The sequence below is a fragment of the Tamandua tetradactyla genome, chromosome 7 (genome assembly GCF_023851605.1).
Source record: "Tamandua tetradactyla isolate mTamTet1 chromosome 7, mTamTet1.pri, whole genome shotgun sequence".
NCBI lineage: Eukaryota > Metazoa > Chordata > Mammalia > Pilosa > Myrmecophagidae > Tamandua > Tamandua tetradactyla.
Genome location: NC_135333.1, coordinates 5,661,216 through 5,679,150, shown reverse-complemented (window position 1 = coordinate 5,679,150; position 17,935 = coordinate 5,661,216). Strand labels below are relative to the sequence as shown.

Below are 17,935 nucleotides of genomic sequence, written 5' to 3'. Positions count from 1 at the left end.
GTGGAAAATACATCCTGGTTAATAAGCTGTCAGGAATGGACTACTTTAAACAAGCATGGAGTAAAACAGCTTCTTAGGAAGGGAAATGTAAGAGAATTTCTCTGACTAGAGGTACATGTTGAAAGACCAGATGAAGAATGAGGAATACCTTTAAGCATTCAAGGCAGAATATGTCATTTTGCGTTTTATTTCTCCAAAAGTACTAATTTTCAGCTACTGAGGCCAATTTAAGCAAACCTGTCTGCTGTTCTTTTTATTCACTTAACATTCAATGCAAAGCCTATGTCTAAGTTGTACCACATACTCACATTACTTCTTTGCTCTCTCGGTACTAAATTAGATTATATCATTTTCAGTAGCTCCTGCAAAAAGCTTTCAGTATATCTGAAAATGCCGTACCTACTTCTCTGTATAACATCCATGACAGAAATCTAATCAATCCCACAATTCTTATCATATCTATATGAAACAGAACTAATAAAAGTAACAGAGGAATCAATAAGTTTGTGCCTTTCCTCTACACATTTTCAAAAACCACCTAATCTTCCAGTCATTGTCCCACAAAATCATTCCAGGTATTCCTAATAACTAGAAAATTGTAATGCTTCCTCTTTCTAGTAGTTCCTCACTTTCTAGATAATATTCATTTCACACTTAATCATATATCTTCTCATACTCTTTTCTGATGGTCTCTCCTGTGTATTCGCAACAAGATGCTGAGGTAGGAAAAGTGTCACTTATTTACTCTTATAAACCTTGAAGTGCTAAGTACATGATAAATATTCCATTAAAATGTATGTTACATAGACTTAAACAAACAAAAAAAATCAAAGCCACCAGAAATAGTAACTGCTAGTTTTATTTTATTTTATTGCATGGGCAGGCACCGGGAATTGAACCCAGGTCTCCAGCATGGCAAGTGAGAACTCTGCCACCGTGCCACCATCACCCACCCTAGTTTCTTTTTTTGATAGTTTTATTTTTGAACATTCTCATCATACAAAAATAATTAAGTTAGTGAGATGCCTAAGAAAACTCTTCAAAATCACAACTTAGAGGTGGAAAAAAAGTACACATTGTTCTGCACCGTTAGGATTCTGATTAGACCCAATTAAGTGTGCATAGTAAAATTAAAAGATTAACCACTGTAAGAACAGAAAGAGGATACAGAATAATATATCTACCAAACCATTACAAGGAGAAAAGTGGAAAAAGAAAACAAAAACAACATTCAATAAAGGGGGGATATGGGGGGAGCCAGAAAGGAGAATAAATGTAAAAGGTAGTAGTAAAGTAAAAAGTGTAAGATGGTAGAAAAAGCCCAAATTAAAATTTCTATAGTCATGCAACCATTTATATTATGGAGCGCCTAATAAATGTCAGACACTGTTTTAGGCACAGAGGGTACAGCAGTTAACAAAACATACAAAACTACCTGCTCTCATGAATCTTTTATCCTAGTGGAGGTAAACTAATAAACCAGAGAAAAGAATAAATCACATAGCATTTTCATATAACAATGACAGCGAGTACAATGGATATAAGTATGAAAAAGGTTGTCAGGGAAGGCCTCACTGAGAAGGTATATATTCAAAAGAAGATGAGGAAGGTAAGGTGGGTATATGGGGGACGAGTATTCCAGGCAAAGGAACAACAGGGGCAAATATCCTGAGGTTGGAAGATACTAGAGGAGGCCATAGGGAGGAGGCAAATGGGAGCGTAGTAAGAGAAGAGATAACAGAAGCACTAGATCACACAGGACCTTGGAGGTCACTGTAAAGACTCTGGCTTTTATCCTTGGAAGATTTTTGGGGAGGAGGGAGATTTATGTTTTAGGAGAATCACTCTAGATGAAGTGTTGGGAAAAGACTGAATCATGAAAAAGAACAAAAGCATAATCACTACTTTGGCAGCGAAAGCAATAATCCAGATAAAAGATGGCTGTAACTTGGATAAGCGAAGGTGATGAGAAGTCCTTCCCAGTCTGGACAGATTTTGAAGGTGGAACCCACATGATCTGCTGATATATAAGATGTGCAGTGTTAAAGAGAGGAATCAACTATGATTCCAAAGGTTTAAGTCTGAACATATAGCTCGACAGTGGCAATGAATGTAAATAAATCTACCAGCTTGGATTAAAAAACAAAAACAAAAACAAACCAGCTATATGCCATTTACAAAATATATATATATAAAACTTATATATATTTACAACAAATATATATATTTATATATATATATTTACAACAATTATATATATAATGTGAGGGTACACAAAAGTTAAAATTAAAACACATGAAAAAAGTTATGAGACAAATAGCAAAGGACAGCCACCAAGGTCTTTTGATATATATATTATATATATTATAAACATATATATATATATATATATATATTTTTTTTTTTAACATGGGCAGGCACTAGGAATCGAATCCAGGTCTCCAACATGGCAGGCGAGAACTCTGGCCCACCCTCTTTTGATATTTAACGTCAGCACACAAAAGTGATCTCTTTGGTATTTTAAATCACTACCTCCTCTGTATTACTCTTAACAGCTGGCATTTGTTAATCGTGTCTTCCTGACTGGACTGTTTCTATGGGGGACAGGAATAGCTCACCCTCATTTGGAGCCCATCAACTTAATACTTAGAACAGTACCCATTTGGTAGTAATCGCTATGTAATATTTTTATTTTAAATATTCTCCACCTATTTCTTGACCTTGTTTCTCCTCACTCACAAATGCTAACTGATTTGGAAAAGGTGGGGATGTTCATCTAAGACGATCCCAAGCAAGGTCGTTAATCCCGCTACCAAATTCACCATTTGTAAAAATATTTAACGTCTGTACCAAAGTGGCATGCCGATTGTCCGTGCGCTTAAAAACAGATACACACGTCTGGCTTCTCCTAACTAAGATTTTTCTATGAAGTGCTGGGCGGCGCTGCCAAACTGGTCGGGCCACCGCGGAACCCAGGTCACCCGGCCCGCACTCAGGCACGCCCGTCCGCGTCGGAGCGCATAGGCTTAGTGAAAGCCGCAGGGAACAGGCAACGCCCGGGCAACCTAGTAAATCTCTAGGAAACGGAAAAGGACTGAGAGAACAGCAAGGGGACATTCCAGACAACGGGCCGATAGGAATACTGGGTTCCCTCATCTCTCCAGACCTTCCCAAACTTACCTGCCCGCAGGCGGCCGCGATGGTCTAAGAAGCAGCACCTCACGACCGCCGGTCCGCAGCAAAGCTTCCGGCTCTGGCCGGAAGTACTTCTTCAGGAAGCCCCACCTCCGCGGGAATGAGCGACAGCCCCTAGAATTTTGATGTGGATTGTAATTGGCGTTCTCATAGCAGGAGGCTTGGCCTGACCACCTAAACCCAGCGTCAAACCATTGTGCTGCCCAAGCCGCAACTCCAGAAATCTGCTGGCAGACCAATCCTGTGAACATGAATGTTCCAGTTTACTTGATATCACGGAAGGGAGTTACGAATCCTGTATTAGATTCAGTCCCATGTTTATTGAGAATCTGCCACCTAGGAAGAACAGTTTTGCAGCCTGAAAAGCTGAAAAAATGTTAGCTAGCTAAAACGTAAGAGAGAACCAAATAAATTGCAATAATGGAAAAATACTAATGTAAAAGCAAATCCTGTAGACATGTTGATTTCTAAGCCTCAGTTTCTCTGTTAAAAATTAGTAACTACCTCACTGATTTGTGGTGAGGATCAATTGGGACTGGCACTCAATTAAAGCACACAATGCGTATGCTATTGTTGATGAAAATGAAAGAGGCCTTCAACCCAACCAAGGTCAAATTGAATAACACTCCAAGAAAACAGCCTTCCTGCTGGATGTTAAAGTAGCAGGACTTTAACACATAGGGAATCTGTAAAACACATTATGAATCTGTAAAAAACTTAATTAAATAAAAAAAAAAATAGGGCTGAGAAACTATGTGCCCCAAGATAAACTTTCTTAAGCTTTGCTGATTGAAATCATATCAGTAAGAATGGAACATCTTACCCTTACCTACAGGCTCTAAGATATGTAGGTCCCTGATATTTTTCTAAATAAGGAGTTTTTAGATATAAACTTCCATATTTGACTTTGTAGTTTTCAAGAAAAAAGTACCCTCCTTTTCTTTGATTAATTTAAATATTAATTTAAATCTTAACTCTACCGTTCCCCCAAATCCTTTTATATCCCTGCCTTCTCCTTTTTTAGGCTCCCCCAAAGATCTTCTGGTGTGTGGTTTCTCTTATTCCAACAAGTTAATAAGCGTAAGTTTGTCAGATGACAGGTTTGTCTCTCATGATCTTTACATGATGGGTTTTATCATTCTCTATTTTGGCCAAACCCATTGCAGCTATAAAGGATGGTGCACACCTTTAGCCTTACTTTAGACAAAAACTGGGGCAGAATAAAGGTAGATTGTTTACTGACACCTGTGCCCTGAGAAAGAGCTGGGGATTTTTTAACTTGAAAGTTTTGAATTACCTTTTGGCAGAGAATGACTACAGTTTTTGAGAATTATTTGCATCCACCAAATTCAGGCCAGCCCACAGCAGTTATATAAGACATAAATCCTCCTTTTCTTCATAAACACACTCTCTTCTCTCAATGAGAAGGCCAACATAAAAAGACCAGGCCATGGCTCTGTCCCTTGCTTCAGTAGTGTTTGGATGTAACAGACCAGGGGAGTACCACCATTTCAGCCTCCGTCCGCCCTCCAGTCTCCTTTCCATTTGCAATCTCTGGGACCAACTTGGCCGTCCCCAACCTCTGTGACCAGCAAACACCATTTTTTTGTTCTTTAGCTCCTTATCATCAATCAATCATGAACTCCCAGATCTGTCATAACTATTCCACCAAAATGGAAGCCACCATCAACCACGTGGTCAGCCCGCGTCTGTCACCTTCCTAGTCCTTCGTAAACATTTTCTGCACAAACACCTATCTTCTTCCTGTTTTCTCAGTATGAGTTGGTTACACTACCATCCCCCTAGCCAGCCCAGGCAAAAAACTCACCTTTTCCACTTCTAATCAATCATCAAATCTTTCTGGGTTTCATCTCCCAAAACAGTCCTTGAATTTATTCAGTCTTCCTCATCCCTATTCCGCAACCTTTCATAACCACTCACCCAGGCTGATGCAGTAGCCTCCTGTGGTGTGCTGTGTGTCCCCAGAACAATTAAGACATGATCTCAACACCAGTTCCAGCTGGGAAACTTGCACAGCAGGTTTCCCATTGGACCAATAGGAACAACTCTTTTAAGACAATGTAATAAGTGCTTAACAGGAAAGCAGCCAGTGCAGACAATAATAAATTATTTTGAAATAATGTGAACACCTGACAATCATGAGACAAAAATAAAAAATTACTGTGTGCTCAAGCACCTATAAAACTAACAAAACCTACCCTTCCCAGGACACATCTCTCTCTTGAGCAGCCTGTGTGTGCTGGTTTGAAAGGAAGCATGCCCCCTAAGAAAAGCCATGTTTTAATATAAATCCCATTTCATAAAGGTAGAATAATCTCTATTCAATACTGTATGTTTGAAACTGTAATGAGATCATCTCCCTGGTTGATGTGATTTAGTCAAGAATGGTTGTTAAACTGGATTAGGGGATGACATGTCTCCACCCATTTGAGTGGGTCTTGATTAGTTTCTGAAGCTCTAGAAAAGAGGAAACATTTTGGAGAGAGAGATTCAGAGAGAGCAGAGAATGCTGCAGCACCACAAAGCAGAGAGTCCACCAGTCAGCAACCTTTGGAGATGAAGAAGGAAAACGGCTCCCGGGGAGCTTCAAAAAACAGGAAGCCAGGAGACAAAGCTAGCAGATGACACCGTATTCGCCATGTGCCCTTCCAGCTGAGAGAGAAGCCCTGACTGTGTTCGCCATGTGCCTTCTCACTAGAGAGAGAAACCCTGAACTTCATCGGCCTTGAACCAAGGCATCTTTCCCTGGATGCCTTTGATTGGACATTTCTATAGACTTGTTTTAATTGGGACATTTTCTCGGCCTTAGATCTGTAAACTAGCAACTCATTAAATTCCCATTTTTAAAAGCCATTCCGTTTCTAGTATATTGCATTCCGGCAGCTAGCAAACTAGAACACTGTGCTAATTTCTTTAGTGTGTATTTTCTCTTCAATAAACCTCAGTTTGCCTTTACTTGCTTTCTCGTACTTGAATTCTTTCTCTAAGAGAGAGAATTCAGCCTGGAGCTGAGATCCTGCAACTTACTACTAGAATGGCTCCTCCATGCCTGGGAAAAGTGATGGCCCACTTTAAGTGAGGTAAAGATGCCAGAATTTCTGTGGCTGATTATGGGAGAATATTCTAAAAGGTACAGGTAGCCCAAAATCCAGGTAGCCCAAAAATAAGAAAACCTAGCAACCAGGGTAACTTGGAGAAATGACTGATCCTAGAGCAGGGGCAGGAAATAAACGAGATGAGAAGATCAGCCTAGAACATCTTGGAATAGTAGAAAGAAAATAAGTGTTTGCTTAAAAAAAACATGGAAAGGGGAGAAGGGAGGAACAAAGAAAGGAGGAAGGAAAGGACAAAGAAGAAAAGGAAGGAAGGAAGGAGGGAGGGATAAAAATGTGGAGTCATGTCAAAAGGGCACAGCAACAAACCTGAAAGGACTCCCAAAAGCCAAAAATGGAACAATTTGAGCAAGAAAATGTTAATATTGGTGTGTTGATTTGAAACTGTTGCATACCCGAGAAAAGCCACATTTTTTAATTTGTTAATCAATATTTCTGGGTAGGATCTTTTTATTAAGTTGTTTTCATGGAGATGTGACCCATCCAATTGTGGTTGGGACCTTTTGATTAGGTGGTTTCCATGCACATGTGTCTCAACCCAGTCAAGGGGGTTGCTTACTGGAGTCCTGTAAGAGGGAACCATTTTAAAAAAAGCTTTGGATCCCACACAGCAAGAGAACTATGGAGATGCAGAAGGAAAATGCCCCCATGGAAGCCTTATGAAATAAGCAGATGGTGAGGACTTCAGGGTCAAGATGGCGGCTAAACAATGTGCACATTTTAGTTCGTCCCCCAGAGCAACTCCTAAATAACCAGAAACAATACAGAGCAGCTCCTGGGGCCACGTCAGAGACCGGACACACAGCGTACACCAGTCTGGAACAGCTGGACCAGCTGCGAGCCCCCCAGGACCGTGAGTTCCCGAAGCTGTGGCACCCGGCACCACCACCCCCCTCCCCACAGACTGCTCCCAGAGGGGAAAGGAAAGAAATTTCACCAGCAACAGGGACTGAGCACAATCAAATGACAATTGTGGCATTAATTAACAAATTCTGACTACTAAGAATAGCCCCGCAGCTTAGGTGAACCTGGTCAAAGGGTAGGTTGCTCATTTTTGCACCAGTGCCAAGGGGGCAGGGTTGACGGAAAAAGGGGGGGAAAAAAAAAGAAGGAAACAGAGGCTTTAGTGGCTGTGTTTCTAAAAAGGCTTGACTGCCTTTGGATATAGCAGCAGGCCTCCTCAGGCTGCAACTTCCCCAGGCACAGGCAGAAACAAACTCATTTTGAGGGCTTGTCTGGAACCTGTGCCTTCCCAAGGGGAGGGGTGAAGCCCAACTCAGGTGGAATCCCTCTCTCAAGGAATTCAGACACCAGGCCTTGGTAATTTGAAGCCATTAAAACCAGCCTGCAACCTCTCCTCTGGCTCCACCATGGCCCCAGCAGGGAGAATCTGCCAAAGTAAAAGGTACTGCATCATCTTACGCTGGTGGGACCTGCAGGCAGACAAGCACCACAGACTGGGCAGTATAAGAAAAACAGAGCCCAGAGACTTCACAAGAAAGTCTGTCACCTGCTGGGTCTCACCTCAGGGAAAACCGACACAGGTGAATCTTTCCACCTCATAGGGGGCCAGTTTTGTCTGGGAAAATCCAGCTGGGGTCTATAATACCCATGTAGACCCTCCTCAGGGTGGGGGGGGAAAGGCACCATACAAGCAGGGCAAGAAACAAGAAAACAAGAACTGAAAAATTTTCCTCCGTTAAACAAAGAGGTCCAGAAAAAGCTGAACTGAATGTCAAAGAACAAACAGACAACAAGAAAACCCTAGATAAAAGAAGTGAAAGCAATCTCCAGAATAAACTAATTAAGGTAATTAAATGTCTAGATGCCAGCAAAAAATAACAAATCACACCAAGAAAATTGAAGATATGGCCCAAAGGAACAAACCAATAATTCAAATGAGATACAGGAGCTGAAACAATTAATTTAGAATATACAAACAGACATGGGAAACCTCATCAAAAAACAAATCAATGAATTGAGGGAGCAGATAAAAAAGGCAAGGAATGAACAAAAAGAAGAAATTGAAAGTCTGAAAAAACAAATCACAGAACTTATGGGAATGAAAGGCACAGTTGAAGAGATGAAAAAAACAATGGAAACCTACAATGGTAGATTTCAAGAGACAGAACATAAAATTAGTGAACTGGAGGATGAAACATCTAAAATCTGGCAAGCAAAAGAAAATATAAGGAAAAATATGAGCAGGGATGCAGGGGATTGAAAGACAATATGAAGTGCATGAATATACGTGTTGTGGGTATCCAAGAAGGAGAAGAGAAGGGAAAAGGAGGAGAAAAACTAATGGAGGGAATTATCACTGAAAATTTCCCAACTCTTATGAAAGACTTCAAATTACAGACCCAAGAAATGCAGCATACCCCAAAGAGAATATATTGAAATAGACATACTCCAAAACATTTACAAATCAGAATGTCAGAAGTCAAAGAGAAAGAGAGAATCTTGAAAGAAGCAAGAGAAAAGCAATCCATCACATATAAGGGAAGCCCAATAAGACTATGCATAGATTTCTCAGCAGAAACCATGGAGGCAAGAAGACACTGGGATGATATATTTAAATTATTAAAAGAGAAAAACTGCCAACCAAGAATTCTATATCCAGCAAAATTGCCCTTCAAAAATGAGAGAGAAATTAAAACATTTTCAGACAAAAAATCACTGAGAGAGTTTGTGACCAAGAGACCAGCTCTGCAAGAAATACTAAAGGGAGCACTAGAGACAGATACAAAGACAGAAGTGAGAGGTGTGGAGAAGAGTGTAGAAAGGAAGACTATGAGTAAAGATAAAAAGAAGGAAAAATAGATATGACATATAAAATTCAGAAGGCAAAAGAGTGTAAGAAAGTACTACCCATGCAGTAATAACACTAAATGTTAATGGATTAAACTCTCCAATCAAAAGACATAGTCTGGCAAAATGAATTACAAAACAGGATCATCTATATGCTGTCTCTACTCAAAGGACATGAGGACAAGAACACAAACGGACATTTGCACACAAATGTTTATAGCGGCATTATTTACAATTACCAAGAGATGGAAGCAGCCAAAATGTCCATCAACAGATGGTTGGCTAAACAAACTGTGGCATATACATAAGATGGAATATTATGCAGCTGTAAGACAGAATAAAGTTATGAAGTATGTAACAACATGAATGGACCTTAAGGACATTATGCTGAGTGTGATTAGCCAGAAACAAAAGGACAAATACTGTATGGTCTCACTGATATGAACTGACATTAGTGAGTAAACTTGGAATATTTTGTTGGTAACAGAGACCGTCAGGAGATAGAAATAGGGTAAGATACTGGGTAATTGGAGCTGAAGGGATACAGATTGTGCAACAGGACTGAATAGAAAAACTCAGAAATGAACAGCACAATATTACCTAACTGTAATACAATTATGTTAAAACACTGAATGAAGCTGCATGTGAGAACGATAGAGGGAGGAGGGCTGGGGCATAAATGAAATCACAAAGAAAGATAGACAATAAAGATTGAGATGGTATAATCTAGGGATGCCTAGAGTGTATAATGGTAGTGACTAAATGTACAAATTTAAAAAATGTTTTTGCATGAGGAAGAACAAAAGAATGTCATTACTGCAGTGTGCTGAAAATAGATGGTAATCAATATTTTGAAATTTCAATGTATGTTTGCGACCAAAGCAAAAAAAAACATTTATTTGGTACAAATTTATATTATAACTAGTGCATTTCCTAATATAACTTATGTAGATAGTTGGTTGAACACCTTAAGTACATGGATCTTTGGGTAGGACATGAGATTTTGTTGGTTTGTCCAGGTGATGCCCTGATAAATCCCAGAGTGATTTGATCAGTGAGTGGAAAAATATTTGCAAAGTCCCCTTCAGGGAATGGTGAGAACAGGGGAAAACTCAACTTCCCCAAGTTGGATTCTTGATATTCTCACAAGCAGCGTGGACAACCAAAGCTATAGACTGAGCCCCCAGTCTTGGGGCTTGTTCATATGAAACTTAACCCCACAAAGGATAGGTCAAGCCTACTTAAAATTAGGCCTAAGAGTCACCCCCAAGAGAACCTCTTCTGTTGTCAGATGTGGCCTCTCTCTCCAGCCAACACAGCAAGCAAACTCACCACCCTCCCCCTGTCTACGTGGGACATGACTCCCAGGGGTATAGACCTTCCTGGCAATGTGGGACAGAAATCCTGGAATGGGCTGAGACTCAGCATCAAGGGATTGAGAAAAACCCTAGAATGAGCTGAGACCCAGCATCAAAGGATTGAGAGGGCCTTCTTGACCAGAGGCAGGAAGAGTGAAATGGGACAAAGTGTCAATGGCTGAGAGATTCCAAACAGAGTTGAGAGGTTATCCTGGAGGTTATTCTTACACATTAAGTACATATTACCTTGTTATCCAAGATATAATGGAGAGACTGGAGGGAACTGCCTGAAAATGTAGAGCTGTGTTCCAGTAGCCATGTTTCTTGATGATGATTGAATAATGATATAGCTTTCACAATGTGACTGTGTGATTGTGAAAACCTTGTGTCTGATGCTCCTTTTATCTAGCTTGTCGACAGAGGAGTAGAACATATGGAATAAAAATAAATAATAGGGGGAACAAATGTGAAAATAGATTTAGTTTGAAATGCTAGTGATCAATGAAAGGGTGGGGGTAAGGGGTATGGTATGTAAAATTTTTTTTTCTGTTTTTCTTTTATTTTTCTGTTTGTCTTTTTCTGAATTGATGCTAATGTTCTGGGAAATGATCATGATGATGAATATGCAACTATGTAATGATATTGTGAATTGCTGAGTGTATGTGTTGGCAATGTTTGTGTTTCTTTCTTGTAATTTTTTTTAATTAATAAAAAAGTTTTAAAAAACTCAATGGAAAACAATAAATAAAAAACTCAATGGAATGGAGAACGCCGAAAGAGGAGCGTCCGGCAGTTCGCAAGGCGGCCGCGATGGACTGAAGATGGGGACGGTGGTCGTAGCTCTGACATAAAAACTGGATCTTGGACTTCCGGAGAAGATGGCGGCTTAGTAAGACGCGCGGGTCTTAGTTCCTCCTCCAGAAAAGCAACTAAAGAAACAGAAACAATACGAAACAGCTCCCGGAGTCACGACAGAGACCAAAAAGACAGCGTACCCCATTCTGGAACAGCTGAACGGGCAGGGAGAATCTGCTGCGGTGAGCTACCCGAGGGGCGCGCGTTTTCCCGGCCGGGGCGGCTGGCGACTGGGGTCCCCTCCACGCACGTGGCTCCCCGGTCTGACTGGGAACGTTGGATAGCGGGGCCCTCCCGTCACGCTTGGCGTTTCGGGCCAGCTGGGCAATTAGGACCGGCACTCTCCCAAGCCACGGCGGCCAGCGACCCCCACCTCCACGCGCGGTTTCCCGGGCTGACTGTCGTGCAGACAGACGAGTGCCACGAGCGCCACCTACTGGGCAGGAAAAGAAAAACAGAGCCCAGAGATTTCACAGAAAAACCTTTCAACCAGCTGCGTCCCACACCCAGGGAAATCTGATCAAATGCCCAGACAACAGCAGAAAATAATGGATGACGCTCGGAAAATTGAAGATATGGCCCAGTCAAAGGAACAAACCAATAGTTCAAATGAGATACAGGAGCTGAGACAACTAATGCTGAATATACGAACAGAAATGGAAAAATTCTTCAAAAACCAAATCAATAAATTGAGGGAGGACATGAAGAAGACATGGGCTGAACAAAAAGAAGAAATAGAAAATCTGAGAAAACAAATCACAGAACTTATGGGAGTGAAGGACAAAGAAGAAAAAATGGAAAAAACAATGGATACCTACAATGGTAGATCTAAAGAGACAGAAGCTACAATTAGTGAACTGGAGGATGGAACATCTGAATTCCAAAAAGAAACAGAAACTATAGGGAAAAGAATGGAAAAACTTGAGCAGGGGATCAGGGAACTGAATGACAATATGAAGCGCACAAATATACGTGTTGTGGGTGTCCCAGAAGGAGAAGAGAAGGGAAAAGGAGGAGAAAAACTAATGGAAGAAATTATCACTGAAAATTTCCCAACTCTTATGAAAGACCTAAATTTACAGATCCAAGAAGTGCAGCGCACCCCAAAGAGAATAGACCCAAATAGGCGTTCTCCAAGACACTTACTAGTTAGAATGTCAGAGGTCAAAGAGAAAGAGAGGATCTTGAAAGCAGCAAGAGAAAAACAATCTGTCACATACAAGGGAAACCCAATAAGACTATGTGTAGATTTCTCAGCAGAAACCATGGAAGCTAGAAGACAGTGGGATGATATATTTAAATCACTAAAAGAGAAAAACTGCCAACCAAGACTCCTATATCCAGCAAAATTGTCCTTCAAAAATGAAGGAGAAATTAAAACATTTATAGACAAAAAGTCACTGAGAGAATTTGTAACCAAGAGACCAGCTCTGCAAGAAATACTAAAGGGAGCACTAGAGTCAGATACGAAAAGACAGAAGAGAGAGGTATGGAGTAAAGTGTAGAAAGAAGGAAAATCAGATATGATATATATAATACAAAAGCCAAAATTGTAGAGGAAAATATTATCCAAACAGTAATAATACTAAAAGTTAATGGACTGAATTTCCCAATCAAAAGACATAGAATGACAGAATGGATTACGACCCAGCAATACCACTGCTGGGTATCTACTCAAGGGACTTAAGGGCAAAGACACAGACGGACATTTGCACACCAGTGTTTATAGCAGCATTATCTACAATTGCAAAGAGAAGGAAACAGCCAAAGTGTTCATCAACAGATGAGTGGCTAAACAAACTGTGGTGTATACCTACGATGGAATATTATGCAGCTTTAAGACAGACTAAACTTATGAAGCATGTAATAACATGGATGGATCTAGAGAACATTATGCTGAGTGAGTCTAGCCCAAAACTAAAGGACAAATACTGTAAGGTCCCACTGATGTGAACCGACATTTGAGAATCAGCTTGGAATATATCATTGGTAACAGAGACCAGCAGGAGTTAGAAACAGGGTAAGATAATGGGTAATTGGAGCTGAAGAGATACAGACTGTGCAACAGGACTAGATACAAAAACTCAAAAATGGACAGCACAATAATACCTAAGTGTAATGTAACTATGTTGGAACACTGAATGAAGCTGCACCTGAAATATGGTTTTTTGTTTGTTTGTTTGTGTGTTTGTATCTTTTGTTTTTGTTTTTTTTCTTTTTTCCTTTATATATATATATATATATATATAATTAGTATTATTATTTTAATTCTCTTCTCTATATTAACATTCTATATTTTTTTCTGCTGTTTTGCTAGTTCTTTTCCTAAATCGATGCAAATGTACTAAGAAATGATGATCATACATCTATGTGATGATACTAAGAATTACTGAGTGCATTTGTAGAATGGAATGATTTCTAAATGTTGTGTTAATTTCTTTTCTTTTTTTTGATTAATAAAAAAATTTAAAAAAAAAAAACTCAATGGAATGACTCAACAGCACAATAGAGTAGGCAGTACAATGAATCATTGAACTTGAAGATATGATACTAAAATTACTCAACCTGGACAACAGGGAGAAAATTGACTGAAAAAAAAATCAACAGAGCCTCAGGGACTTGTGAGATATAACAAAAAATCTAACATTCAATGCCATTTGGAGTCCTGGAGCAAGAACAGAAGAAGAGATAGGGGAAAGTTATCTTATATAAAGCAGTGAAATTCAGACTTCTCTTCATCAAAACTGGGTGCTAATCCCATTATTAGGTATATATTTGGAAGACCCGAGAGCAGGGACACGAATAGACATTTGCATACTGATGTTTATGGTAGTACTGTTCATGATTGCCAATGGATGGAGATAGCCCAAGTCAATGGGTGATTGGATAAACAAACTGGGATATATACTTATGATGAAATATTACACAGCTCTCTGTAATATTGCATCATAAGTGGAATAAAGTTATGATGCCTGCAAAAAATGTGGATAAGCCTTGTGGACAAGCCTTGTGGACATTATATTGAGTTATATAAACCAGAAACGAAAAGACAAAAAAAAAAAAAAAAAGAAAGAAGCAGATGTTGCCATGTGCCTTCCCAGCTGAGACAGGTGTCCAGAAGCCAAGGACTCCAGCACGTGCCAGCCATGTGCCTTCCCAGCTGAGACAGGTGTCCAGAAGCCAAGGATTCCAGCATGTGCCAGCCATGTGCCTTCCCAGCTGAGATGGGTGTCCAGAAACCAAGGTCTCCAGCACGTGCCAGCCGTGTGCCATTCCAGCTGAGACGGGTGTCCAGAAGCCAAGGACTCCAGCACCTGCCAGCCATGCGCCTTCCCAGCTGAGACAGGTGTCCAGAAGCCAAGGACTCCAGCACGTGCCAGCCATGTGCCTTCCCAGCTGACAGAGGTGTTCCAGATGGCATCAGCCTTTCTTGAGTGAAGGTTACCTCTTGTTGGTGCCTTAATTTGGACATTTTCATGGCCTTAGAACTGTAAACTTGGACCTATAAATTTCGTTTTTAAAAGCCGTTCCATTTCTTGTGCGTTGCATTCTGGCAGCTTTAGCAAACTAAGACAATTTGGTTATAGCCCAAACAGTGAAGTAAATATTCATGAATCCATTTGGGGGGGCCTAGACTAAATTCGTGCAGAGCATAGGTTAGTTTTAGTGCTGCCGCAAGACCGAAAAACACGCCATGCACAGAAGCGGACTTAAATTTATTTGGACTTACGAATGGAAAGGTTCTCTGGTGGTGGCCAATCCAGAAATGTCACACCCTATGAGGGACAGGGGCCACAAAGGGCAACATTTGATTTTTTTTTACATGGGCAGGCTCCGGAAATTGAACCCAGGTCTCTAGTATGACAGGTGAGAATTCTGTCATTGAGTCACCGTTGCATCAACCGGCAACATATGATTTTAAAATTAAAAATTCCACATTCTATAAGGGCATCAGGTCTCTAATATAATCATTAAAGGGGCTTAAAACCTGCTGTTTTACTAAGATTACTATTCAAAACTAAGATATTCAATCAGTGCTGTTCTTACATCCGTGGTTGCATTCTTCCTCCTCGAAGGAAATTGTTTACTTTCTTGAGTTTTGTCCTTGGCTAAAGCAGGTTGTTAAAGGCCATTTAGGAGGGAGCCCAGGCTCTGGGCCACCAAAATCCACCCCCCTGTAACAGGCTGCATTGAACATAGGACAGGCATTGCATCCATATACCACAGGAACAATATAAAAGATAACAGAATAGTAATAATCCAACACATAGGGCAGATAATCCTATGAAAAAATGCTGCCAAGGCTGAGTAAGAGAATTAATCCAAGTAGAAAGGGAATCAGTAAATAATTGATCAATACCATATATGTGCTCTTGCATATGATTTAAATTTTGTGAAATATTGTGTGAGTGATCAGGAATAAATACACAACATTTTATGTTTATATGGGTGGGATTCACCTTGTGCTGCAGTTAAAATGTCTTAAGCCATTCTCTTTTGTAAAACTACTGTCATGGTCATGTTCATGTGTCAATTTGGTCAGGTGGTGGTACCCGGTTGTCTGGTTGGGCAAGCATTGGCCTGTCTGTGCTATGAGGACATTTCGTGGACTTAAATCATGACCACATTGGCTGCATCCACAGCTGATAAGGGAAATGTCTTCTGCAATGAGTGATGCTTAATCTAATCACCAGAAGGTTTTTAAGGAGGATTCAGAAGAGACCGCCTCTTTTCCTGCTTTAGTTAGGCAACCTCCCCTGAATTCATTGAGGACCAACACAGCCTGCCCTACAGACCTTGGACTCTTACATCCCCATAGTTGCATGAGACACTTTTATAAATTTTATATTTATGGATATCTCCTGCTGATTCTGTTTCTCTAGAGAACTCCAGCTGATAGAGCTACTTTCCACAATTGCGTGGTCTTGTCATTCAACAGTGATATTGTTAATTTAGATTCATTAAGCACACGAGCTGTGTGGTTGGCTAAAGCTGTCATATGCTTTTTGGTAACCATTGCAGCTTCTCCCCAGGGCAAAAATAGCTAAAGGATCAAACCACCCTGGAATATGCTTCACTTGATATCTGGATTTAACCATTTCTCAGTTACTAGGAATGTGTGGCAAAGAAACATATAATGTGGCAGGGACATACATCTGCTTCCATTTACAGCATCCTGTCCAATTATAAGGTAAATAGGGTCATCTATATTGCCAACAAATCCATAGCCATCCTATGGAAGAGGCATTTGCTCCATGTCTACTGGGGGCACTTTACCATTGGAAAAGCTTATCATTTTGTAGCTTAATGGTAAAATTTCACAATTCTGAGGGTAACCACCCCATATCTTGTTTCCATTAAAACATTCCATGCAGACAGGGGCAATGTGGTCTAAGTTTCCTGCTTCCACTCTCTGCCATCCTTCTCAGTATGTACAGCATATAGGCCAGGGCTTATTTACTTGTGCCCTCACAAAGGAAAAGGTATAAGCTCAAGTCTCGTTATAAGATAGTAATCGGATTTCAGCCTTGAAAGAGAAAGTCTCACTCCAGATTTTTCGGTGTGTTGAATTCTGCCACATAGCAGGTTGTTCCATGTAATCCAGTTAGCAGGACCTATGGTCCAGAAAAGGCCAGCATCACACACACAAAAATGGTAAGTCCATGCAAACCCAACATTAGGTTTGATTGTGGGCATGAGTTTACCACTGAAGTCCACTTTAGAAAGGTGTTTGCTAGGGTGCTATGGGTGAAAAGAAATATGTCTATGGGGAAATATGTTATAAGGGGTAATCTCGTTGATTTAATAATATACATACAATAGTTTCATTGGTAGATAGTAAGGTACCAGGCAGAGGGCACTGTGCGGAGGTTTTAAATACTAGATATTCTCCCCTGTAAATCTTGATAGTCCACTCCTGTAATATCAATTGTTAGTCTGGGCATAAGAAAGGTTCACATAGTCATGCACACGGTTCCCATGGGAATAGGTCCCAGAGTGGTGATTAAACATTAACAGGCATTTTCTGTATAAATTGAGGTCTTAATACAATATTTGGGGTGACTTCTATTCCCCAGGGATTTAGGATTCTTAACTAACCATTAGCATTTCAATAGGATCTGGGGCTGCGGTCCTTGTTGTAGAGTTTAGGTGGATTAGGGCCAGATAAAACCTTTTAGTGCATTGTTGTAGGGATTTCTTACCATCTTTCAACTGTTCCTTTAAGAAGTCATTCATTTTTTTTTTTATTAATTAAAAAAAGAATTAACAAAACAATTAGAAATCATTCCAATCTACATGTACAATCAGTAATTCTTAATAACATCACATAGTTGCATATTCATCATTTCTTAGTACATTTGCATCAATTTAGAAAAAGAAATAAAAAGACAACAGAATAAGAATTAAAACAATAATAGAAAGAAAAAAAACAAAAAAAACAAAAACAAAAAACCTATACCTCACATGCAGCTTCATTCAGTGTTTTAACATAATTGCATTACAATTGGGTAGTATTGTGCTGTCCATTTCTGAGTTTTTATATCCAGTCCCGTTGTACAGTCTGTATCCCTTCATCTCCAA

At 40.1% G+C, this 17,935-nt stretch overlaps 1 protein-coding gene across 7 annotated transcripts in view; it reads right to left on the bottom strand.

Annotated features, from left to right (window-relative positions):
• Positions 1–5,158, bottom strand: part of TBCE (tubulin folding cofactor E) — a 104,722-nt gene extending 99,564 nt beyond the window's left edge. For 4 of the 7 annotated variants that reach the window (XM_077168395.1, XM_077168394.1, XM_077168393.1 and 1 more), the window contains exon 1: positions 3,181–3,274. The gene's annotated coding sequence lies outside the window, so the exon portion shown is untranslated. Of the gene's footprint in view, positions 1–3,180; positions 3,418–5,136 lie in introns of those variants that run through there. The other 3 variants (XM_077168398.1, XM_077168401.1, XM_077168399.1) reach the window with 2 other exon arrangements.
• Positions 5,159–17,935: the final 12,777 nt, after the last annotated feature.